This window comes from Cnephaeus nilssonii (genome assembly GCF_951640355.1).
Source record: "Cnephaeus nilssonii genome assembly, chromosome: 9".
Taxonomy (NCBI): Eukaryota; Metazoa; Chordata; class Mammalia; order Chiroptera; family Vespertilionidae; genus Cnephaeus; species Cnephaeus nilssonii.
The window spans coordinates 39,881,619-39,906,731 of NC_137080.1; the positions used below are offsets into that span (position 1 = coordinate 39,881,619).

The 25,113-nt window shown below is 39.0% G+C and overlaps 1 protein-coding gene across 1 annotated transcript in view; it reads right to left on the reverse strand.

The window, feature by feature from the left end:
- The window catches only part of PRDM1 (PR/SET domain 1), a gene marked incomplete at both ends in the record, with an annotated part of 58,916 nt that extends 47,376 nt beyond the window's left edge, over positions 1-11,540 (reverse strand). The window contains one exon of the mRNA XM_079781127.1: positions 11,341-11,540. The remainder of the gene's footprint in view (positions 1-11,340) is intronic.
- Between the last annotated feature and the right edge of the window lie 13,573 nt (positions 11,541-25,113).

Consider the following 25,113-nt stretch of genomic DNA (forward strand, 5'->3'; position numbering starts at 1 on the left):
TTCACTGTTAGTGATTGTGGAGAAAGAGGGCTTTCGACAACACAAAATAACAGGAAAACCACAAGAAATATAATTTTTAAAAACTCAAAGTCCCTGCTTTTAGTTATCCTTGGCCATTTTTGAGGCATCAAAGGGGAATAATGCTCCGAGGGCCATGAGGCATGTGGCTCAGAACTGAAGCAGCCACAGTAAAAAAATTGTAATTATTTAGTACTTTATATGCTTAACAATAATAAACACAAACATGCAAAAATAACTTCAACGTAAATCCTTCACTAGCATTTCTCAGTCATCATGAAAGAGACACGTGGCTCCTAGCAATACTTCATATTTTTATATTGACCCCCCACACACACACACACACTTCTCATCTTCTCTCTCCACATACCTCAGATTCTCCCTGATGGCCCACCTCACCCCAGATAAACTCCTCAAATACTCGGAGCGCAGGAACTTGCTCTTTATTTTATGCAACGTAACTAAGTCCTCTCATGCTCTTGCCTCCTCCTGGATCTTGCTCTTTCCTACCCAATTCTCACCAAAACAAACAAAAAAACAACAACAACCTAAAGATGCACTGCTCTGGAATGACAGGAACCTCCTTAAAGGGCATTGGCAGTAGAGGAGGACCTGGAGCTGGAAGACAGAAAGCATAGATACTTAGCTGCTCAAATATTCGTGTGATCACAGGAACTAGGCCTGACCTGTCCTAATGCCCAGTCTGATTCATTCCCCAATTTTGGTCTAAAGTAAAGAAGCCCAACCCTATGGCTGGGTGGTTCTCATTGAGAGTGCTATCTCCTTACTCTAATACTGGGAGTGACTCTAGGGCTCTTCCATTTACCTGTTCTTGGGACCCAATGCCTAGCGCAGACCTTTCCGTTGGGAACCCTGGGTCTCTCCCAGCATTTCTGAATTACAGTAACAATAATACAACAATGGTGAGGATGATGGGAACTTATTCTGATAGGGCACTTTCTATGTGCCAAGGTACTGTGTAAACACATAGCACTGATTGTCTCCTCTGCTTTCCAAGTCCCAAAGAACTATTTTAGTTATTAGTTGCTGCCTAACAAACTGCTGCAAAACGTAGCAGCTTAAAACAACACACACTTACTTCACAGTTTCTGTGGGTCAGGAGTCTGGGCATGTTTTAGCTGGGTTCTTGGCTTCACGGTCTCTCAGTCAAGGTGTTGCTGGTGGAGGAGTCATTTCAAGGCTCAACTGGGAGATGATTTGATTCCAAGTTTACATGGTCATTGGCAAAATGCAGTTTCTCACTGGCTGCCCACTAAGGACCTCAGTTCTTCACTGAATTTTGGCCAGAAGCTGCCCTCAGTTCCTTGCCATATGAGCCCCTTCAATATGGCAGCTTCCTCTTCGAAGGGTGCAAGCCATGAGGGCAACAGAGAGTCTGCCAGCAAGATGGGAGTCACAATCTTCTGTAACCTAATCACGGAAGTGGTATCGCATCACCTTTGCCTTATTCTATTAGTTAGAATCAAGTCACTATGTCCAGCCCATGCTCAAGAGGACATGGAATCTAGGAAGCAGGCATTGTTGGGGGTCATCTTAGAAACCTGTTAACCTCAAGACCAAGTGTGGAAGGAGAGAGAAAGCGTTGTTTTAAGAATACAAGGATAATATCAAGACTAAAAGATGGAACTGGGACAGAGTAACGATTGAAGCTAATATATGTAGAGATTAGGAAAGTGCCTTATGTCATTTTTGATCCAGTGTCTTTTGCACTCTCTCTTAGCCCATAACATGATAGTAGAGCAGAAGTGATGATGGGCATGTGACTGAAGGGTGTACATGGAATTACAAGGACAGTGCACAAAGAACTGCTTTTTCTATTGGGACAGTAAAAGGAAAATCACAGTTATAGAGTAGTAGAGCTGAGGAGCAGCAAAGAGGAACTGAAGATAATCTCTCTGGACAAAAGTGACTCAGAGTCCCCTCTGGGCAGGGACATGTCAAAGCATCTAATGAAAAAGGAAGAAATTGGGGCAATGAACTAGACCTGGAAAAGATAGTCAAGAAGGAAGTAACAAGACTGACAGCTGGTTCTGGAAAGATTTTTTGAGGCAATGCTACATTGAGCAATGGTGTAGGAAAGAGGATGGAATGTTTTTAACAAATTTCATTTTATGGACATTTTATGAGGAAAAAAAACTGCAGTACTTTTCAGTGCCTTTAATATGTTAGTGTGCATTGTGACACCCTAAGGTGTGTTTGAGGGAGGGTGGGGATTGGATAGGCAGCACTTCTCACATGTATTTATTTGTTTTGCATGGAGATGGAAACATGCTACACACTTCAGGGAATGCTCTTTCATCAAATACCTATGAGAGTAGAAAGGGAGAGATCTGGTTCAAATATTTCTAGGAACCCAAGAATTGTGTCCAGTGGTTGAACAATACGTGAAAAATTTTAATCAAATACCTATGTGTTAACCAGAAATAACCCTAGGATCTCAACATTTGGGACCAAACAATAGAAAAGATACAAAACCAGAATCACAGCAGAAGTCTTTACAACCATACCCAGAAATCCTCCCAAATTTCCAGAGCTCTGCCTATTACAATCCTTTTGTCCAGCACTCTCTTTCCCCCTCCTGCTGACCCTCATCTTATCAACAGAGAAAGCATCTGAGTGTTTACCTCATGAGCTTTTCTCTTGGAATTTTTCCAATATCATGTGTAAGGGCCATAAAGGGAAATTCATTGAGAGAAGCAAGACAGACATGTTAAGAACCTTCTAAAAATGTCTTTTTAGTACAGAGAAAGAAAGAAGAAATCAGTAAAGGACTCCTTGCCAAACCACAACTATTGGACACCATGGGATTTCAAATGGTGTAATTGGACAGACCAAAGCAAAAACCTAGGAACCTCAAGATTCAGAACCAGGCTCATTGTTATGGCTAGAATAACACACTAAATATAATAGAGTGACTAAAATGATTTCTTGAAGAAGAATGCATTGCTGAAATTCAGATGAGACAAGCATTAGAGTAAATTACATAAGTAAATTATACAGTTGGAAGGAAGAACAGATGTTTCTAACATCTCACCATATGATATTTGCTAAGTTCTGCACTAAATGAAAGTGCACACACACACATTCTCAACAGTAAATATATTCTTTAATTTTGAAAAACTACAAGGCTTTATGAAAACACACACAAGTAGTACCACTGCTAGAGTTGTACTTTAAGTAGAATATTTTATACATATACTAGAGGCCCAATGCACGAATTTGTGCACCAGTGGGGTCCCTCAGCCTAGCCTGTGGGATCGGGCCAAAATCGGCTCTCCGACATCCCCCGAGGGGTCCCGGAATCTATATCTCCAAGCTCTAAGTTCTTTCATTCCACTGCAATCATTTTCATGCCCATAATTGCACTAAAATAATATGATCACCAATGAAGTCCATCTTGCCAAATGAATGGGCAGGGCAATTCTCTGTTCTCATCTTATTTATTTCTGAGCAGCATTCAACACAGTCATGCTTTTCCTTGATAAAATTCATGGACTTCTGAGCACTGCTCTCCTATTTTCCTCCTACCTCATTGGCCACTGCTTCTAGTCTCCTTATGGATCCTCATCTTCCTTCTTAAAAAGGTGGAGTGACCTAGGGCTCAGCTATAGCATCTAATGCTTCAATTTAAATAACCATTCAAATGCTAACAACTCCCTATTTTAGATCTCTAGCCAGGAACACTCCCCGGAGTACCAGAGTTCTATAACCAGCTCCCTACTTGACATTTTTATTTGGGCATTTTATGGACATATTCATCTTAACAATCCAAAATAGAATTTATCTTCTCCCCCCAAAATTGCTCTTCTCTCTGTCTTCCAATCTTAGGGAATGGTTCCTTTATTCATCAAGATCAAACATAGGAATCATCAATCATTTATGATTCCCCATTCCCCTCTATTCCCTTCCCCCACATCCAATCCATCCACAAGTCTTACTGGTTCTACCTCCCAAATATATCCCAAATCCTCTAAGCATATATCTTCTTCTCTACCAGGACTACCCTAGCCCACGACACTATCATCTTTTACCTGGACTGTTGAGTCTACTAGCTAGTCCTGTTCCTATTATGTCCTCCACTATCTATTCTTAACCCAACATTCAGAGATCCTGTTAAAGCATAAATTAGACAATGCCATTCCAATGATTAAACCTGCCAAGGGCTTTCCGTGGTCCTCAGAATGAAATTAAACTACTTACTTACTATGGCATACAAGAACTTCCATGTTCTATCTCTCAAATCTTCTCTCCTCTCACTCTACCACTGGTTTTCCAGGCTCCAGCCACACCGATCTTTTTTTTTTTTTTTTTGCTGTTTTTCTAACTAACAAGATCATTCTCCCCTTTGAATCTGTACTAATCTCCCACCAGACCTTACATGGATCACTCATTTCATTATAATCTACTATATAATCAAATACAACCTCCTCAGAGAGATCTTATCTATCGTTATTTAAATACTATTCTTTCTCTTCATTCTCTATGCCCTTACCTGTTTTAATTTCACTATCTCTCCAAAAACTGTATTAACGAATTTGTTTATTTACTGATTTATCTATCTCTCCCACAGAATGTAATCCTCACTGGGGTTACAGAATGTCTTAGTTTTGTTTGTTTATTTGTTCTTTGTCTTTTTACCACAATATCTTAGCTTTTAGAACAATGATTGGTACCTTTTAGGAAGTAGTCAAGGACTATTTGTTGAATGAGAAAATTATTGAATGAATGGATAGAGAACTTGAATACTCCAAATTTAAATTTGGTTCATTGAGTAATTATTGAGCATAGTGATATCTTGAACAGGAATATTGACATTATGAAGATAGAGTTAGAAAAATGTTAGTATTTGTGTGAGAATGCTAAAGTAGAAGAAATGAGACGCTCTGAGGCTGTTACAAGAAGCATCTAAGAGTTGAAAAGAACTTTTGCCAAATATTGGTGCAGGGTGGTATGTAATGTAAGAAGGAACCAGAAGGGGGAAAAGTCACAAAACATTTTAAGAATGTAAATTCATACAACCAGGAGGTGCCCCTTGACCAAATGGGAAAATTATGAGGAATTGGCAATGGGACAAAGGAGGAAGACTATAAATTAATTTGTATTGTGTTCTAGCTCCTTTTAACAGTAATAGTTGAACTATGAATTTCAGAATGTACCTTTCCTTACCTACCTATATGTTTGTTGTTGTTGTTTTAGAGAGATAGAGAGGTAGAGAATGAGAGAGAGAGAAACATCAATTTGTTGTTCCACTTATTTATGCATTTCTTGGTTGATTCTTGTATGTGCCCTGACCAGGGATCAAACCCACACAACCTTGATGTATCAGAACTATGCTCTAAGCAACTGAGCTACTAGGCAAGGGCTGATTTATCTGTATTTGTATATTTAAAAAGAAAATTAATAATCTAAGGTTTAAGGCACATTTTCTTGGAGTAAAATGGGTATAGGAATGAAAACTGAGCTTTAGAGAGCAAGAACCAAGAACCAAATGATAATTACATCCAGTAACATTTAAAAAGATGATTTATGGTTCTGGTGGGGATTCTGTCACTCCAAATGATTTTAAATGGCTCTTTGATATTCTTTCCTTTGAAACACACTGAATTTGTCATAGGTGTACATAAAGTTGACTTGTTGAAAATAAAAATCAATATTGTGCACTAAATCAGTAAATTAGCCTACAAATTCAGGGGAATACACATACACACACAGCTATCAATTTATACTTTATACAGTATGCATTCTAAACCAGTAATTATGATAGAAAATTAAGGACTACTACCTCCTCTCAAGGTCTACAAGAAAAAGCTGCATTTATGTGAATATATTTGCAGGTGTATGAAATAAAAGGCTTCTTTCACCTTCCTGTACAAATATAACATTAACAAGAGTGCTTGAACATGCTTTTCTCTAAACCACTCATAAAAATTCTTGAGGTTCTTAACCTTACTGGAAAAGAAAACCTCAGATGACTATAAAGTAACTACACAGCATATTCTCAATATCACGGCCATCTTCAAGCAATTTCTCACACTTATAATGCATTTATTTTTATATAAAGCAGATGCGTGTCTTTGGGGCAAACCATGCCTTTTATTCTTATGTTGTGAAAGTCCCTTCTAATTAAAACAGGAAGTACAAATTTCCTTGTGTAGTTCTAAGGATAAATCTTACTTAGCACAAGCAGCTGTCTGCAATTTCTGATGAACCCTTTCTGGCTGTTCTAAACGTGCACTGCACTGATGAATTCGTATTTATGATTCGCTTTTGAAATCTCCAGTTCGAAAACAAAAGGCACACCCAGTGTCCCTGCATTCTCAGCAACCAGGGCCTTGCATACTTTGGGCACCTTCTCAAGCCAAATAACAAACAAGCCGTGTTGCAACTTCAAACACTTACTGAGAACCGAGAAGGCTGAATGGAGTTGGTTCTGGAGGGGAGGTTAAGTGTATACTGAGTACAGTATATATACAATGAGAAGCCATTCGAAGAAAAGGCTAGGGAATGAATGAAGGAGAGAATGTAAATGAATTTTTTAAAAGAATCATTCTTCTTTAAATGCTTTACATTATAGCTCAAATGGCAATTAAGATGACTCTGGTCCCACCCTTCTAATTAAAAAGCACAAGTTGTTTCCTTTACTGACCACAACAAAGGGCAAACAGACTCAAACCCACTTCCTTTGCAGGAGCTTCACTTGCTGCGTGTGCGGCTTATGGGTCTGAGGGATGAAAGCCCAAGCACATTCATACACATGGGAGTGGATTCTATATGGTATCTCATGAGTGACACGGTTTTACCCTCTTGTCAAGCTTAGGTTAATATTTCTACTAGTTGCTTTTTTAAAATGGCCAATTGGTTTAAGTCAAATCACCTGCACAGGAGCGGGCAAAGGAAGGTGGGGAGCACAGGAGAGGCCAAAGGAAGGTGGGGAGGAGACCAGAAACTGCCCGAATCCCCTTAGGGATCTGTGGGTCCCAGTCCAAACTCCCTGTGCTTCCTCCATGTCACCACCGAGGGCTCACTCCCACTGGACAGCCCAGTAGGAGGGTCAAGGCCCGAAGTCCTGCTAGACTGCAACCAAATAGCTGGTGATGGAAGTTTGTGCTTAACTAGTGAAATAAAACTGCTTTGTACCTTCATCTGTTAAGAATTATGATATGGAAACTCTTAGCTTGAAAGGGTTTTCTTTTTTACTCTTAAATACCTCTATTTCTACCTTTATATCAGAAACAATGTGTTTTTTTCCTCGAGTAAAACATTTGATGTTTGTTCTTCAGAATGAACCTCTCTCCCAATCTCCTTCCCCTATATATAGCTTTAATTCTATTTGGCCTCTCAGTTAAAAGAATCTTATTACTTACCCCCAATTTGCACTTTCAGCAAAATGATGGTTGTATTTTGCAATAACAACAGACAGGTTGGCAACTAAAGTATCAATAATGACTCTGAGCCCTTTAAAAATCTAGTCATGGACCAGGAGTTGCACCCATGATTCCCCAGAAACATGGCAAGAAAGTTAGTTAATAAACACCAACTAACTTTTTTCAACTGCAGCAATAAATTGTTCAATTGGTGAGTGTTCACAAGTTCTGCTCAAAACACCCTGTGAATTGTTTAATTAGTAAACTCTTGCAACACTTAACAAATAGATACAGGCAATTTAGGGAGACACAAGGTCCCTGGAGTATTAGCTGTGCTGATAATCTAATCTGCAGGATTGTCAAAGGGATGCATATTCCATTCTTTTCTTTTTGAAAAGATTTCAGACACTCAAATGAGGAACTTTTTCCATTTAAAATGTCCTAACAAGTAAATAAAACATGAGATGTATAAACAACTAGTTGTAATAGTGAACCACGTTGCTAATCACACACTAGGCTCCAAACAGATTAATAACATGTCTCATGTATATAATAATGCAGGGCAAGTATGTGTCCTCCCGACACACGGACAGCATATTGCTCAAACAAATATAATACAATCAAAGAAAAAATATCTCTAAAAGCCAAGTCTTCTTTTTGTTTAACCAAAATGCAAAATAGGGCATTATCATATATATATATATATATATATATATATATATATATATATATGGCCTCTGCCAGGCCTCCGACAAGCCAAAGTACTAGGCAAGTCCATTTGGCAGTGATTTTTAATTGTTAAACATGGAGTTTTGACTCAAGAAGCACTGAGTGAGGAAAAGGCCATCCTTCGCAACAACTCCTGCAAAGATACCAACACTCAGGGGAGGGTGAGCAGTTTAGGTGTGGTGAACTGAGTCCTAACTCATTAATTACTGGGGAACTCGTGGCAGAGCCATGCTTAGTGTAAATGGGTTACTTCCTTGGCAGGACAGACCACACTGAGAAGTGCTAGTTAGTTAATGAAACCCAGCCACAAATCCAATAGCAGTATAGATCATTTCAATATATATTTGCCCAAAGATATAGACCAAGTGCCACTACTCATGATAGTGTTGTCTTGCGTCAAACGTCGTGTATGGAAATGTCAAAACCCTATCCTCAGTATGCATTCAAAATATATGTCCCTTCTGTCAAAGGAACAGTAGGAAGTATGTTTTCGCTTATGAAGGAACACATATACACTAGTCCCATAAAAATAAATGTATGCCTTTACTTGGCATAGAAAAATTTGAAAAGCATTTAATGAAGCTTCTCTCCCCTTTCTTCTTAGAAAATACAAGTATGATTCATTATAATCACCATAAAATAATTAAGTTGCATGTAGCTATTCTTAGTTCTACCTGAAGAAGTTAAAATGTACATGGTCCTTATCTTCTTAAAGTTTACACATTAATCTGACACTGATCTTAGGCTGAAATGTCCAAGTCTTTCATACATTACTTTGTAAAGCACAAATGAAAACAGAGAATATATTATTTTAGATGAAGAGCTATTCATGCTTATTATTCATCAAATGGTCTGTTAAGTATCTGACATATTTTTGGGGGGAAATCTTGAAAAAAATCCCAATACCACCAAAGACACTTACCTCTCCCAACCAAAACATACACACACACAACTCAGAAATAGTTTTAAGTGAGAGACAGATAGATAGATGGGAACAAGTAGCAATCTGATTCTCAATATACAACCAGGCGCACACAGAAGATTTTAAGAATATTTTCAAGAAGAATAAGAGGCAAATAATTTACTTGAAGTAAAAAAAGCATTGAAAAACCCTTCTGTAAAAAATCTGAGTTGGTATCTTCCTTCACTTTTCTTTATCCATAAGTGCTTGTGTAAAATCTTTGAGATGATTTTGTCCTCTATATGTCTACTACAATCAAGTAACAACAGCTACCTCAAGACACCATCAGTCTTGGGTCGGCCACTTGGCCAAGCATTAGGCAGACTGATGCTGCAAGCAGATGACCTATGATCCAAGAATTTAGTCTCCATGTAAAAAAGGAGACCAACCCAACAATCAAGCTCTGCAGTGAAACCCCAGAGGGGCTTTTATTCTGGAAGTTGTTACAAGTAGTTCATAACCTTTGTACTCTAGACACTCATTCAAACTACCTCACCACTCTGTAAACCAGGGGCTAAGGATGCTCGAAGGCATGAACTTTCTACCCAAACAGAGTATTGTAAACATTTGGGGGAGGCACAGTGCTACTGCTAAAATAGACCATAAAAAAGGACATTAGCCAAGACACTTTTATTCAGTGCAGGGAACCAAATTTCAACTTCAACCCTTTTACTCAAAAGCTACACCAGTGGGAACAAGGAGGCCTCTTTAGAATATTGGCATTTAAAAGTCTCTCAACATCTTTAGGTGCTAATAAAAAAGTATATATATTTAAAAGAGTTGAAAGAATAGTATATTTATAAATTTATAGTCTGGGTCTCAAAGTTGTTTTCTCTTTTTTAAATTGTAAATGAAACAAACAAAAAACATAAATAAAAGATAGAACGCTACTCAAAAGAGATTACTTATTAGCTTTTCTGCTTCATTCTAATTTGGTTGTTTTAATTTTAACTTTTGCTTGAGTTCTAGTTTTTGTTAGAAGATTTTCTGTCAGGTTCAAAGATGTTTGGACTACAAATTCAAATTAAATTATTTGATCCTAGACTGCAAAAAGCCTTCTCTTCTTTGGGGAGAGAGGAAGAGAGGAGAAGGGGATTGCCAATGAGAAGCTCACCGACCACACTCCTAAAACTGCTGTAAATAAAATCATCAGGGGAAGCAGGAAGTGAAATTTGGTCCAGTTTGCCTAAATTCAGGTAAAAGAATAAATTACTCTCAACTCAACGTTAATTAAAATATAATTTTACTCGAAAAATTACTTTAAATTAAGGAGTAAAATTATAGAAAATAATATCATTATTAAGTTTTAATAATCTCTGGATAATGACTATGGATTTAAGCACACCTAGTTAAGTACGTGGGTATAAATCTGCCATCCCACCAAATGCTTCATCAACTGCTAGTAACCAGGAGACCATTAGTCTTCAACAAAGAACCCAAAGCAATTGTTGAATTTAATATGCTGGCTATTTTATTATGCCAGGCTGATGAGGTAAAATATATATTATTAATGTCAGGTTGATCATTATTTTTAGGATTATTAGCTAAATGTAAAGCACATAAAGTCTAAAAGGTAGAAAAGGCATCTGTGAACTAGAAATTCAAGCCCATGCCTGTTAGCACACAGGGTGTGGCAAACCTTCCATAGGGGGAAAATATTGTCAAAACGCTCAGTTCACTGTAAAGCCAACAACAAATTGTGATGTCTTGATCACGACAATCTCCAAGTCACTGAGATTGAACCCATTATAAGGGTTTCCTCCGGTATTTCTTTATAATAAAAGTGACTTTGAACAATATTTATAAAAACTGATTTTTAAAAATGGGGTAAAATATATACATAACATAAAGTTTAGCATTTTAACCTTTGTAAGTATAGTTCAGTTGCATTAGGCATACTCACATTGTTGTGTAACCATCGCCATGGTCCATCAACAGAACGTCTTCTTCAATCCCAAACCGATTAAACAACAACTCCCCATTTCTTCCTCCTCCCCATCTTTAGTAACCTCTAGTCTATTTAATATCTCTACAAACTGGACCATTACAGGTACCTCAGATCGAATTATACAGTATTTGTCCTTTTGGGTTTGCTTATTTCACTTAGTATAGAGTTAATTTTTTTTAATGCGAATCTTAATTTTCCAACTTATATATGGAAAAGGAAAGACAACAAATCTGTTACCCAGAAAATATAAAGGCCACACCATTCCCAATATACAGTATAACCATCATAGGCCCACTCACCTTTTCAAAAAAACATTTTTGGCCTTCTATAAAGATAAATCAGGTTCCAGCATCATTTCCCCTTCAAGAGCTGACTTCAGAATCTTCCTGGACAAGCCATGTTGTGGTCTACTTCCTGCCCGGAAAAGAAAGTTATGCCAGCTATCCTAAGCAATCCTTTGCTGCACCACACACCTGTTCAGACAACGGGTCAGTTAAACAAGCAAAATAACAGCTGAGAAAGCCAGGTCAACTACCCTATGATCTGCAGGACATTTACAGAACCAGTTCCCCTTCTCTGCCTTCTTTATGTGAAAATAGCAGTTGAAGTAACATGATTCCTTCCCTTCCTGTTTGAAGAGACAGTGAAAGCCCTCCTGCTGTGAGTCCACTCTCTAAGTCTGGGGAAGAGCTGCCTCAATCCTGCAGCTTAGTCCATAAGCCTGGGTCTACAGGGGAAAGAAGACCCATCCCACTATGGTTATGTTTGTTTAAGAAGCCAGGTCCGACTCAAAGAGTTAACGATTAACAGGGGCCATATTACATGGCGCATTTTCTTGTTACCAGGCTTTTTACTCCTAAGTATAATTAAGGAGACTCTTTTGCTTTCTGATCTTTCTTAAGCTTCTCTTCAGTTGGGCCCAAAGGCTCTGAATGCAAAAAATTACATGAACTGAATGGACAAAAGTCAGACTTAAAATCTGACTTTTCTAGAAAAATTAAAGAAACAAACCTGATAGTGTACTACAGGTATAGGAACAAAACCAACCAATCGAGTGTAAATATTTTATAAATCTACCTCTTCCAAATGTATTTTTATAAATTTTTTCCCAAGTACAACGTATCACTAGATTATAAATACAAAAAGTATACAATTATTTCTTTAAGGACATGACATTTTTAAATGTTTTCTTTTACTTGTAACTTCTGAATAGTGTTTCTCTCAACACCTTAGATGTGGATATATTGCTTTGCTTTCTTTTTACCTCAAGGAAGAAAAGAGAAAAGATGAGTGGCCCAAATCCAACTAAGCGCTGACTCTTAGAAAATACGTTTTGAGGGTCTAACTCTGTAAGGCATGTAGCACACAAAACCACCAAGTCCACGCACAGCCTTTTCTAGAGAGGGAAGTTTTGTCTTGAAAGGGGACCATGGTTGAAGGGAGAGAACCTCACACGCCCAGGAAGCTGACAGCTCAAGAATATACAATATTTTGAAATAATCTCATCTGTTCCTGCAAAAGAATAATTTTTAAAAAAACACAAAAAAGAACCACAACACTTTATATCCTAAAGTACCATACATCACTCTGGTTTTAAAAATTCCTATGTCTAATGCTTCTGTTTTAGGCTTTCCTTCTAATTTGAGGAAAGCTTTTCTAGTGCTCTTTTATTAAAGCCACACAATTCTAGAATTCCATAAGGACCTTAGAGATAATGTAGTCTAGTATAACAGCATCCAAATCCTTTTTTTTAAGTAGTGGAGCCACTACAGATTACCCTTTTTTTCTTCTAGCAAACCTACTGAAATCTTACAGTATCGCCGACAAATGAAATAGATAAAGGTAGAAATCTGGCCCTAACCAGTTTGGCTCAGTGGAAAGAGCTTCGGCCTGCGGACTGAAAGGTCCCAGGTTCGATTCCCGTCAAGGGCATGTACGTTGGTTGTGGGCACATACCCAGTAGGGAGTGTGCAGGAGGCAGCTGATCAATGTTTCTCTCTCATCGATGTTTCTAACTCTCTATCCCTCTCCCTTCCTCTCTGTAAAAAATCAATAAAATATATTTTTTTTTTAAAAAAAAGGTAGAAATCTGCTTGGGGAGGCAGCCATGGGATCCAAGGCCCATGTTTGCGAACCACGGCCTGTCAGTCCGATCCCCTCCTTTTACAGAAGTGGAATCAGAGGCCCAGGAAGGTTAGGTGACTGACTTCTTCAAATTCACGTCACACCAGCAGCAGAGTGCAGAGTCATAGGCAAGCTCGCTACTCAGTGCCATCTCCTGTGTTACTCTCCACCCAAGCGTAATCATTTGGAATTTCAAATGAGAACTAAAGAAGTGGCACAAAGATTAGTGTGTGTGGGGTAAAGTGTGTGTTTGAAACTCTTGATCACTTACATTTACTTGGGTTATCAAGGCCAAAAAAGGCAACAAAGAGAAACACAGATTCAGGAAACGGAGGCTTGAATCGGATCGAAGGGTAAAGGCCGTCATTCATCCTTCTTTCCTGTGTTCACTCGCTCCGTGGACAGCCGTTACACACACGGTACTGGGTACCAAGAAAGAAACCAAGATCAACGATGGCTGTTTCTATTTGACCCAGTGATCCCACTTCTAGGAATATATCCCAAGAAACTAGAAACACCAATTAGAAAGGACATAATGCACCCCTATGTTCATAGCAGCGCAATTTACCATAGCTAAGATTTGGAAACAGCCTAAGTGCCCATCAGCGGATGAGTGGATTAAAAAACTGTGGTACATCTACACAATGGAATACTACACTGGGGTAAAAAAAAGAAGGAATTCTTACCATTTGCAACAGCATGGATGGAACTGGAGAGCATTATGCTAACGGAAATAAGCCAGTCAGAGAGAGATAAATATCACATGATCTCACTCATTTGCAGAATATAATGAACAACATAAACTGATGAGCAAAAACAGATCCAGAGACAGAGAAGCATCTTTCAGACCCTCAAACCTCAGAGGGAAGGTAGGGGAGGGTGGGGGTAAGGGGGAAGAGATCAACCAAAGGACTTGTTTGCATGCATATGAGCCTAACCAACGGACGCAGACAACAGGGGGGGGGCGGTGTGAGGGTATGAGCGGGGGGTTGGGAGGCAATGGGGAGATAAGGACACATATGTAATATCTTAATCAATATAAACAAACAAACAAATAAATAAATAAAAATAAATAAATTTTTTAAAAGTTTCCAATTCGAAAGAGTTCTGCGCATGTGCGTGCAGTCCCGGGCAGGATGCGATAGATGCCACAAAAGCGACAGGGAAAGGCAGAGAGGAAGAGAGGAAAGAACAATCAGGGCAGGTAACAGGGAAGGTGTCATCTGAGCTGAGCCTCAAAGAATACGGTGGGGCCGCTGGGGAGCAAGCCAAGGTGGCCAGGAAGAAAAGAGAGCAGGCCTTTCTCCCACCCACACCGGCTCAAGTGAAGGGCTCTTACTTGAAGGACTGAGGGAGGTTTGTCCGGAAAAGACATTCTGGGCAGAACTTTGTCCTGACCCCATTCTGTGATGTGGTGAAAAGCCAGGGGCTGGGAGACAGGAGAGAGGGGGCCAGGAGACAAAGGGAAGGCCAAGGCTTCAGACTGGGGCGTGTTTATTACTGAAAGATGCCTGAAAACACACCCCTACAGAAATAAAATGTGTCACATCAGGTTGTTGGTAAAAGGAAGTTCCAGACTTTGGTGGCCAAGCTCTTCTCGACAGAAGCATGATCAGCCTTGGGGGCTGCAACTAGTTTGCTTTCTAGAATCAGCGTCTTGACAGCTCACCACCCCCCCTCCACCCCCGCGCCCCCAGACGCTGCGCCTCCCAAGGTGCCGCCGGAACCTCGAAAAGCATCCCTCCACCCCCCCACATTGAGAGGAGAGAGCTCTGAAATACCAAGGAATGCAAAAGGTTAAGTCGGAAGCATGACGCGAGTAAGACGGAGGAGAGAGGAAAGCCTGCCCCTACCTCGCTGGCCTTCAGGATTCCATAAAACATTTCTTTCCTGATAAGACCCTGTGCTGACCCGGCAACACGCTTTACTGCAGGTTCACCAACTGAACTGAGCTGTCTTTTTCACGGATATCAATCCAACCAGAAGAGCCATAAAATTGTGAAATTGCAAGAAAAGGGGGCTAAGTCAAACAGAGGCTTGGCGGAGCGGGATCCGCACGGGTGTGGACAGAGCTAAGCTGCTGACAGGACAAGCGCGCAGTGTGGTCAGTCCCCGGCCCGCCCACCTGCAGTCACGCACTGCTGCTTCAGGAGATGTTTGAGAAATGCAGAGCCCATGCCATCAGAGGTCTGGAAGAGGGAGGGGAATTTTTCCAAATTCTAGTCGCTCAAACCAAATAAAATATAAAAAGGGCATAGCACTCACTTACTATTAGCTACTACATTTTAGAATTCTTGGCATAAGCTGTTTAAGAAGTGCCAAATCTGAAGTTTTACAGCTAAAACAAAACAAAACACTATTCCTCTACTTTCGATTTATTTATTAAAAGACCCCACATTTTAGAGCCGGGCAGTTCTTATAGCCAGCCCTGCATGTTAGCTCAGAGGAACCAAGGATCAGAGAGGTATGGGGTTTGCTCTCACTGGGCTAATGCACAGCAAAAACTGATAACCACTCAGGGTTCTCAACTCCTTACTTTGACCATCTCAGTTACCATCCATGATTTTAGTCTTAAAATTTTAGTGAAAGTCCATGAAATTCGTATTCCTTTGGTGCAACCATTAAGAGAGATGGTAGCCAAATGTGAAGATAAGGATGTCAGGAGAGGGCATTTCAGTGGCCACCCTAATACACATTTTTCCCCTTGGAAAGTCCTACTCGACTTCCTATAGCAAAGATTTACCTCTTTATACCCTGCTCTTATGTGATTAGCTAAGCCACACACAATGGAAAGAAGATATGCGATTCTCAAATTTATCTTTTGGTCTTCTGTCTCTCCACAGGCATGTCCAACCAAAGACATATTTCACTGCCAAAGACTATTTTGAAAATGTACTATGCCAATTAAATCCAAATCACTGTCCTCAAAACAAAAGAAATTGCAGAAACTGAAATTGCTAAGCTATGACTAAAAATGAGGGGTATACTACATGCAGTACTTACGATTAAAGAAAAAAAATTAAGATTCTGAATTCTTCCCTCACTTCCATCATTACGCTTTTTTCCCCTTTCTAGTATTTCTGATGTAGGTGTTAGCAGAGAGATCAAAATAGATACAATGTACCTAAAGAACGGTGAAGACCCAGCATACTTGAGCCTATATATTTATGAGTTTGTTACAGAAACTAGGAGAGATCATGCAAGTCGCTTCATATGGTGATCATCAATCTCTTAAAAGTCTTGCTTTTAAAACGTCTTAGTCAGTGAAGTTAAAAAACATCTATGATGATTGAAACTTTGTTATTAGGGAAAATGTCATTTTCCAAAAAATGTCATATAGGAAAGCATATATTCTCAGGTCACAATTAGAAGCCCAGAGATTTCTCAACCCTGAATTTACTCGTCCTTCATCCTTTAATTTGGCCAGAACAAGACTCTCTCCCGCTGGTGATGAGATACTCACTCACTGTTCCACTCAAGCGGCCTGGAACTCTCCTCCGGACTTGAGAGAACTGCCCCAGGAGCTCTCCCGCTCTCCCCCCAGGGCAGAGCCACAGCCTGGGCAGAGGCCACGCTGCCCTCCACACCCCTCTCTCACCCTAGAATGTGGATCCGAAAAAGAGGCCTGCGTCAATAGCACTATCTCGATCACATGGCATGGCCTTTGTCTCCTTCCTGCCGGTGTGTCAGTGGTCATGGCCAAAGCCTGCGACAGGGGATTGCCAGGGGATGAAAAATGCTTCATCTGTATCCTAGCTGTCAGAGAGGGAAGCCAAGCAGCCTCTTCCCTGCCTTCCATCACAGCCCAGAAAGGGCCTGCTTCTCCCACCTGAACGGTTCAGCATGTGCCAGGAACTAGAGACGCAGGAAACCAGATCTGCGGCCAGGAGCCCACTGTCCTTATTCCGTGGAAATGAAAGACAAGTTGCTTTGATCACCTGGGAGACCAACCACCTCTTCTGAAAGCTAACCCCACCTTGGCGGTGACTGCCTCCCCTCCCCCCAGGAGCCCCATTCCCTGAGCTCTGGCTTGAGTATCAGGCTAATCAGTTTGATCTGACAGATTTTAATTACATTAATTAGGGCTTTTCAGAACAGGCCTGATTAGCATCCTACCAAGGGTTTTGTGCATGTTTTTTCCTTCTCTAAAGCAGCTCTGCTAGAATCAGGACTTTCCTTTCCTCTAATAATGATGTTTGTGTGGATGTCTTGCTCAAGGTAAAAAAAAAAAAAAAAATCAGATATTTGGTGTGACTGGGTGTGAGAGTGTATTTTATAATAAAGTCACCCATGACGATCTGGAGTAGGCTCTGCATCTATCTAGTGAGCCTTGGTGGGGGAGAAGAGGTGGTCATTGAGAACACACAGAACACAAACATTGGTTTGGCTTAGGTTTTGCCTAGTAAACTCGACACTTAGCTTGAGTTTTTAAATTCCACGTTCTTCTAAATCTGTGCCCATACCTTCATCAGACTGAGGCACAAAGAAATAGATTCTTACCTCTATGTATTATTTTATCCATCACAATTCAAAGAGAACCACAAAAAAAGCCCACAAAGATTTAGCCCTTCCTTATTTCTTAGAATAAAAATATCTTGAATGTCAACAAGGATTTTACTGAAAATAGTTAACTACTTTTAGCCACTAATAAAGGAAAGCATATTGATTTTTCAGAACACTGTACAAAGGCTAGCATGGCACATATATTTACTCTTGTCGATCATCTGCACTATAATTATTGCTTTAAAATATGCTGTTTTGAATAAGCCACAATAAATGAGGGCATAGTTCCAGACACCAGGAAGAAAATCTACCAAACTAAATAAAGTTTGTTTGCTTTTTTAAACAGCTTAATGTGAAACTAAATTTTTTAACCACATATCTTAAGGAAAGCAGTAAAAGTGTGGACTTACAACCCTTAATCCAAGTTTTGAATCCTACCGACACCCCTATCTCTCCATTTGTGCAATAGCCACTTCTCTGGGGATTACCGATGTTATTATTCTCACTCACCTGAGCAATGTCACAATTATGATGGTGTTTTATTGGGTTAGTTCCTGAATTGGTTGAAACTTTGGTAAGACATCTGAGAAATCACATTCTCTAACCACAGTGACTTGTTAGAAAGATAAAAAGTTTTTTTTTAATTACTTAAAAATTAATCTAGTGCCACATTTTTTATTTACAGTGTATTCAATTATCTTGAAAGGTTGACTTGGATTTAGTATTTCTAACCATTTGGTTTCCTAGTCACTTTAAAGTGGAAGTCAAGTTTCTGAAAGTGACTATGTATTCACTTTTTTCTTCCCTTTCCATTTTGAGGGAGAAAAATCCTCAGTAAAAATCTTATTGACTGCCTTTTTGTTATCATCTGATTCTCACTGAAAATCAGAGTGATCTTTCCTCCTTCCCTTGGTCTTATCTAGATGGATAGGATGTCCTTCCAGAAGGAACCTGATTTAACTGTCTTTGATGACTACCAAGCTTATACCTGGGATTAACAATCACAAGAATGGAAATGATCCATTCACTTGCATGGAAGTATCAGGAATCCAAATCTTTTAGCTCTAAATCTTTGATCCATTTTGGGTCAGATAATTAAGAATTTCTAGGAAGCATTAGTAAAAGATTAAATGAACTGAAAGATAGAAACATGATTTGGTATCAGACACTGAACAGTACTGCTCACCCACACCCAAATGTTTGCCGTGGATAGGATCAATTTTATGCACTGAAGTGATAGTTAATGTCTGGCTCCCCTTGGCAAAAAGTACTGACAGATTTATTAACCAAACACACAACAACAAAAAACCAACAAAACAAAAAAACTCACACATAATAACTTTATGTCAAATTTTACCTAGTATTCAACTTACTTGCTTTAATTACAACTTTTTAAAATCTTCTAAGCAGTTCAAAGGAAGAGAGAGTTAGAGGCTCGACAGCCAAACTTATAGAGTATTAGCAACAGAATTTGGTGGGGAGACAGGAATAGAAAAAATAGGTAACAATAAAAAAGGAAAGAACAAACAGGGAAAGTGGTTGGTGAGAGAAAAAATTAAAGCTTTTGTTTGCCAAGAAATTGAGAACTGTAAAACCAGTGTAACTTAGAAACTATAGGTAGGTATACGTAGGCAAACAAATGTGTGCGCTCAGGGGGAGGGGGAAGAGTAGGACACAAAACCAACAAAGAAAAAAACTGAAAGTGAGAAAACGCCTTCCCTTAGATTTTAAATATTCACTCCAGACTAGATAGAATAAGATGATCTCAACCCATGTCATTAAACATAGATGGCCACTAACCAATTTCAATGCTACTTACAATTAATTTGGTTAAGATATTTTTGCAATCATTAGATCTATGTCCTACTAGAGCATGATAGCTCTGGTTTCTTCATTCAGTCAATTAGCCAATGATTATTTATTGAGTAATATCCACAGGTACCAAGCACGGTGCTAAGCATTGGATATACAGTATTCAGCAAAACTGCCATGATCCTCATTTCCAATAGAGCTTATCATTAAGTGGGAGAGAATGACGTTAAACAAGTGAAAATATAATGACTAGCTATGGGAATTGATTTTTTAAAAAAGGAGAGGGTGCTGTGGAAGAGAAAAGGAGAATGGAAGGGAAATGAGTGCTCAAGGAAGACTAGTCTATGAGGTAACTTTGAAGCTGAAGCCCTGTAGAACTGGGAAGAAGGGGGAGGATGGAGGTGGCGGCAAGGCTGGATGGAAAGTAGAGCAGCATTCCAGCACTCCAACATCAGGAAGCACTTGGTGAGTTCTGGAGCTGAAGGGCCACAGTTGTGGCTGGGTGAGTGACAGGAGTTGAAGTGGGCAGAACTTTGTAGCCCATGGTGAGAGAAATACTTTTTTTGTGAAGGCTGGATTTTCTTCTGAGGACAATGGTAGTAGGAGAAAATTTTAAGTATTTACTCTCAAATTAACAATTGTTGTTGCACTCTCAGTTTTTAAAGGAATAGCGGGGAAATGTACTACAATAGGAGAACAATTAAGTTAGGTACATCTTATGATGGAATATTATATAACCATGTAAAAGTTTTAAATGAATATTTAATGATACAAAAGTGTTCAAGATATTTAAAATCAGTATATACATAAATTTATAATACCGATTTTTCAAAAGAGAAATGCATCTGTAGTTATAGTCACAGAAACACAAGAAGGAAATACACCAAAATGTTTAAAATGATTAATATAGGTGGAGAAATTATAAATGGTTCTACTTTTTATTTAACTTTTTAAAAAATTATCATACAGTAAAGTGAACTTTTGTGTGAGGGGGTATGTACAGTTCTATGAATTTTAACACAGGCATAGATTCCTGTAACTACCACCACAATCAGGGTATAGGATGCTTCCATCATGCCAAAAAACTTCCTCATGCTATTCCTTTATAGCCACACAAAATTATTGGTCTTTATAATTTTTGGTAGCTTCCAAACTCTTTACAAGTAATATATATCGCTTTAATTTTCAGGACAAAAAGTCACAATTTGAAGTAATGTAAATATAAAGATATCGTCATAAACAGTAATTTCTTAAAGCAATGGCTTTTTAAAAAATCATCGTTTGAGATAGATATTTGCTTCAGATATTTTTTAAATTTTAGAATCTTCCTCAACTGACTCATTCTGCTCCTGGCCAGCAATATTAAGCTTTGAGCCATGTGGAAAAATATTATCATAGAGCGTAGGACCTTGGGGAGATTTTATGTTATCCTGAAGAAGATTCTCTCAAATGAACAATGACAATAAAAAGTAACAGAGAGACATAATAATATTAACAGTAATGCCAGTTCAAAAGACCTGGTTTGGAGGGGGGGGGGGCAGAGAAAACGTTCAACACAAGGAACATTCCCGTCCTTTTTCCTGTTTAATTAAATATGTATTCAGATAGTACCAGTACACACACAAGTAATCCTGGGCCTTGACCACTATTGTAAGAACTAGCTACCACGACTTTATAGCTTTCAAGGTTTATTCTGTTTAATTATCCAGCACTGAAAATAGATTCAAAACATATTTCACTTTTAAATAAGCATAAAAATATATTTCTCTGGAGCCACGTCTAGACAGATTTTTTTTTTTCTGGATAGGATTTTGGAAGCTGTGGCTTGCAGTGTTCCTACTGTTCTCCCCTCTCAATCCAAATTCAAGTACAGAGCAACTGCTGGGGCTGGACAGGCCTGGATGGTGGGAGGGAGGCTTTGGGTTCTGTCAGCCTGAAGGTAAGATCTGAATGAAGAGACCTGGGGAAGTCTGGATGGAATCCCTACCTGACCCCAAGATACTCAATTCTTAGCCCTGAGGCTCCCAACAGAATTCTTGGATATCCCCATCCATCCCCTCAAGGACACACACAGTAAAGGTGTATCTTGACCTCTTCTTCCAAACCAGAGCGGAATAGGTGAGTTGAATTATTTTTGCCCTAAGGCTAGGCAAGTGCTCCTCGTTGCTGCAAAAGTTGGCAAGTGGTATTACAGGATTCTACTTCAAGTAGTTCCATTTCGGACTCCATGCTACTATTACCTCTCCTGGAATGTGTGTTGTTTATAGTGGGGGGGGGAAAGGAAACTAAATTCCCAAGGCAATGGTTGAATACACTGTAGTACAGCCAAACCAATGAGTGGCAGGTACAAATTCAACAGAAGTTGACTTTGTAATAGCAGTGTTAAAAGGATTTCCATCATCTATTCTTGGAGAAAAGCATAATATATATTATGATTCCATTTTCCGAAAACAATGACAGAAAATGCTATATATTTGTATGTTCTTCTGTAATTATATGAGCATGGAAGGAGGTAATAAAGGATACACATCATGTTAACACTGAAAATGGAATTTTTATTCTTAATTCATAAAAATGCAAGTTAATAATAATTCTTCTACTTTTTAGTAGAAGAAATAGACAACTTTCTGGTCTACTGCAGTCAGGTATGTATTCAGACAACACCTGAGCTCCAAAGGATGCAAGTTTGAACTGGAAACCTGTTTACACAGAGAAGCTGCAGGCTGCTGCTAAAAGGCTTCTTAACCACTGAGAAGGTAGAACAGAAACTAGGAGTGTATCTCTTAAGCAGACTATCTGCAAGCCTCATTCAATCCTTTTATTAGAGGCTAAGGACACCCTGGTTTGAGTGTAGAAAGGGGTGATGTGCTTGTATTGGTGTGTGCAGGCACGCGTGCACGTGTGCATTTATTCTAGCAATATCATCCTCTCCAGTGCTCCAGTCTACTTGGAATGGTCCTCGAAAGGAGGGGACAAATAAATCAATTCAGCAGGTTACTGTCAGCAGGATGCTCTGATTTCTTCATTAATGTCCAGAAAAGGAGAACAATAGGTCCTAGCCATTAAGGCCCTCTCAGTTCAAGATAAGAAGGAGTTAAACAGATGATAATCCATGCATTTAGCTGGGTTTCAAACATTTGGCTGCTTAATCATTGTCACTGTGCGCTGCCCAAACACACACAGAATGTTTGGAAAGCCTTGGTCTTAGGGGTGGGGAAAAGGAGAAGGGTTTCTAGAGAGGTGTGGGGAGGGGAAGGTAAAGGATGGAGACAAGAATCCACGGGGGTGGAGAAAGCAAGAGAGATTTCACAGGCAAACCTTTACTAGGAAATTAAACCATTTAATTGCCATTTGGAAAATAGGCTAAACATAATCTCACTTAGCCGCTCAGGACTAGCTAACTGATTAAGTCTGGGATGTCAGTAAGAATACTTATTTCTAATATTATATGACAATAGATTTGTGACTAACCCATTTAATACTTTTTAATATTTTTGCAAACTTTTAAACCTTTTAAACTAATAATCATGTTTCACTGAACACATTAGGAGTAAAATTATACACTTGAATTTAATGATAAGATGAGATAGACAGTGGTCTATATTTCAATCTTTACCAAATTAAAAAATAAATAAATAAATAAATAAAAATAAAAAAAATACTGTGGTTGTTTCTTTTTTTTAAATTTAATTTAATTGTTTAAGGTATTACAAATAGTAGTACATATGTCTTCTCTTCCCCCCCCCCCCCCACTGACCTCCCCACAGCCTTCCCTACCCCCTGGCACTTGCCCTCGTCTCCCCCGCCCCCAGTGTCTTTCGTCTGTTGGTTGTGCTTATATGCATGCATACAAGTCCTTCGGTTGATCTCTTACCCTCCCCACCCCCCAACCATCCCCTACCTTCCCGCTGTAGTTTGACAGCCTGTTTGATGCTTCTTTGCCTCTGTCTATTTTTGTTCAACAGTTTGTAATCTTCTTTATTATCCATAAATGAGTGAGATCATGTGGTATTTATCTTTCACTGACTGGCTTATTTCACTTAGCATAATGCTCTCCAGATCCATCCATGCTGTTGCAAAAGGTAAGAAATCCTTCAATTTTACAGCAGCATAGTATTCCATTGTGTAGATGTACCACAGTTTTCTAATCCACTCATCTGCTGATGGGCACTTAGGCTGTTTCCAAATCTTAGCTATTGTAAATGGCGCTGCTATGAACATAGGGGTGCATATATCCTTTCTGATTGGTGTTTCTGTTTTCTTAGGATATATTCCTAGAAGTGGGATTATGGGGTCAAATGGCAGTTCCATTTTTAATTTTTTGAGGAAATGCCATACTGTTTTCCACAGTGGCTGCACCAGTCTGCATTCCCTCCAGCAGTGAAAGAAGGTTCCTTTTTCTCCGCATCCTCGCCAGCACTTGTTTGTTGATGTGTTGATAGTAGCCATTCTGACAGGTGTGAGATGGTACCTCATTGTTGTTTTCATTTGCATCTCTTGGATGATTAGTGACTTTGAGCATGTTTTCATATGTCTCTTGGCTTTCTGAATGTCCTCTTTCGAAAAGTGTCTATTTAGGTCCTTTGCCCATTTTTTGATTGGATTGTTTATCTTCCTTTTGTTAAGTTGTATGAGTTCCTTGTAAATGTTGGAGATTAAACCCTTATCAGAGATAACACTGTCAAATATGTTCTCCCATGCAGTGGGCTTTCTTGTTTTGTTGATGGTTTCTTTTGCTGTGCAGAAGCTTTTTATTTTGATGTAGTCCCATTTGTTTATTTTCTCTTTAGTTTCCATTGCCCTAGGAGCTGTATCGGTAAAGATATTACTACAACAAATGTCTGCTATTTTGTTGCCTATGGCTTCTTCTAAGATTTTTATGGTCTCCCATCTTACATTTAAGTCCTTTATCCATTTGAGTTTATTTTTGTATATGGTGTAAGTTGGTGGTCTACTTTCATTTTTTTTGCAAGTATCTGTCCAGTTTTCCCAACACCATTTATTGAAGAGACTGTCTTGTCTCCATTGTATGCTCTTGCCTCCTTTGAACAATATTAATTGAGCATACTGGCTTGTGTCGATTTCTGGGTTCTCTGTTCTGTTCCACTGGTCTATATGTCTGTTCTTGTGCCAATACCAGGCAGTTTTGAGAACAGTGGCTTTATAGTATAGCTTGATATGTGGTACTGTTATCCCTCCAACATTGTTCTTCTTTCTCAAGATTGCTGCAGCTATTCGGGGTCTTTTTTTTTTTTTTTATTCCAGATGAATTTTTGGAGAATTTGTTCTAGGTCTTTGAAGTATGCCATTAATATTTTAATGGGGATTGCATTGAATTTAAAGATTGCTTTGGGTAGTATGGACATTTTAATGTGTGGTTATTTCTTAAAATGAGTAGGTTTAGGAATATAGATTTGTCTGATACATTGGCATGATGTTTCAGAAACATGTATGAGTAACCAAAATAGTAATGATAGAGGACAACACATTTTCCTATAATCCATGTGCTGAGTAATTCAGAAACTTATGAAAGATAACAGGGATGGATTCATTTCTCTCTTAGGTGAAAGAAAACTTAAGTCTTCTATCAATACACAGACCAAATATAATTTTATATTCTTGGTATAATAAAA